Here is a 2018-nt window from a genome sequence, read left to right as displayed (position 1 = left end):
TTATTCTAGTTGTGGGTAGTTTTCTGTTTCATGAGTGCTATGTGGATACGTAATACTAAGAATCAGTTAGAAAGAAGAGATCCAACAAGTATTGATCGTATACCTATACTCTCATCAAAACCTTTCATTATGGGAGACCTAGACCAACAACAAAACCCTCCACCTTAATCTCTGAAAGATAGGTTCTACCCTGCTAAAGTAGCCCAACTTTCCTACATAGTTCTACCGCAAGCCCAAGGCAATAATTTTGAGCTCAAATCTCAGTACATCACTATGTTGCCCCACTTCCATGGGCTGACCTCTGAGGATGCATACCTATTTCTAAAGGAATTTGAAGAGGTATGTGTTCTAATTAAGACCCAACAACTTTTTGATGATCCTGTTAAGCTTAGGTTCATCACTTTTGCATTAAAAGACCAAGCTAAAAAGTGGTTGTATGGGTTACCCACAAATTCCATAACCCCATGGGAACAATTCATAGTTGTCTTCCTTAAGAAGTTTTTCCCAACTCACAAGACCAATAAGCTTAGAAGTGATATCCTTCAGTTTAGGCAAAAGCCTAGAGAGTCATTTTCTAAACTTATGGAGAGATTGAAGGATCTACTCCAAGAATGCCCTCACCATAGCTTAGACTTATGGCATTTATGTCAAATAATTTATGAGGGTATTAATTACCCAACTAAATAAATGATAAAGTCTATGTGCCCTGAGGGATTCACATCCTTTACAGATGAAGGAAACGCATGGGAATTCTTCCTTGACTTAGCTGACAAAACCAGTGAGTGGGAATCAACCCAAGAGAGTGAAAGAACCATAGGAGGAAAAGGATATTTTGTTGATGGGTTAGCAACTAAGGAAGCCCACTTAGATAGCCTTATCAAAAGGATTGAGGCTATTTTTCCTAGAGAGCCATCATCAGTCAATTTGGTTAAGATGTGTGCTTGGTGCCAGGCCTCTGGACATGTCATAGAAAAATGCCCCAACACCTCGGGAGCACTTCCAATGAAAGTGTGAATGCCTCATATCAGAATAATCCATATAGTAACACTTACAATCTAGGATGGAAAAATCACCCAAATTTCTCTTGGAACTAGTGCATTCAAGTAGGAAACCTTCTAATTTTCATGTCAAGGTCAATCTGGACCCCAAAGGTCTCCCTTTACACAACAACCTTTTGCCCCAAATACTTTTCCAAGGCCAAATGTTGGACCTTAGGCTAGTTTCCCTAGGCCCCATCTCTTATCATCTTATCAGCAATCCCCTGGGTTTACCAACACTGGAGAGGCAAGTAGAGTAAGTGACTTAGAAAAGAATATGGCCCTCCTCATGACAAGCCATCAAAATCTTATGAGAGAACTCACCCTAGTTGTCTCAATTTTGCATGAGAGGGAGAAGAAAACTTTGCCCAGTCAACCAGAGTCTAACCCTAGGCATCATAAGCCGGTTAATTCACAAGCACCTCCTAATACATCATTGAATGTAGTACAAGGTTAGACCCAACAAGAGCTTTCCAACCAATGTAATGTTGTTTATGTCCTTAGGAGTGGTAGAGAGTACTAACAGAGTATTTTTAAATCTTCCCCATCTATTACTCCTGTCAACTCTCTTTCTATTGAGGACACAAGTGTGCCTCTTGTTCTAGGTTCGTCTGATGAACCTAAAGATGATTTGGTTGAGGAAATAAACATGATTCTTCCAAAACAGGGAAAATCCCTAACAGTCCTTATGTTGCTTCTGTCGCCTTTCCTAATCAATTGATAAATAAAAAGAAGACTGCTTCCATGGATAAAATTTTAGAAGTCTTTAAGAAGGTAGAAGTGACCATCCCTCTTTTGGATGCCATATCCTAGATCCCTACCTATGCAAAAGTTCTAAAAGATTTGTGTACTCATAAACGTATCACCAGTGTGCCCAAAAAGACATTCTTGGCAGGTAATTACTCAACCTATAGCCGCCAAGTATAAGAATCCAGGGAGTCCTACCAGAGCTTGTGTCATAGGTAGTACCTATATTGAGCA

At 39.8% G+C, this 2018-nt stretch overlaps 1 non-coding gene across 1 annotated transcript; it reads right to left on the bottom strand.

The window, feature by feature from the left end:
• Positions 1 to 522: 522 nt before the first annotated feature.
• On the bottom strand, positions 523 to 629 carry LOC122092560. Its single transcript, XR_006144213.1, has one exon. It is a non-coding gene; the product is annotated as a small nucleolar RNA R71 (small nucleolar RNA).
• Between the last annotated feature and the right edge of the window lie 1389 nt (positions 630 to 2018).

Source organism: Macadamia integrifolia, chromosome 10 (assembly GCF_013358625.1).
Source record: "Macadamia integrifolia cultivar HAES 741 chromosome 10, SCU_Mint_v3, whole genome shotgun sequence".
Lineage (NCBI taxonomy): Eukaryota > Viridiplantae > Streptophyta > Magnoliopsida > Proteales > Proteaceae > Macadamia > Macadamia integrifolia.
This window is presented reverse-complemented; position numbering and strand designations above follow the sequence as displayed.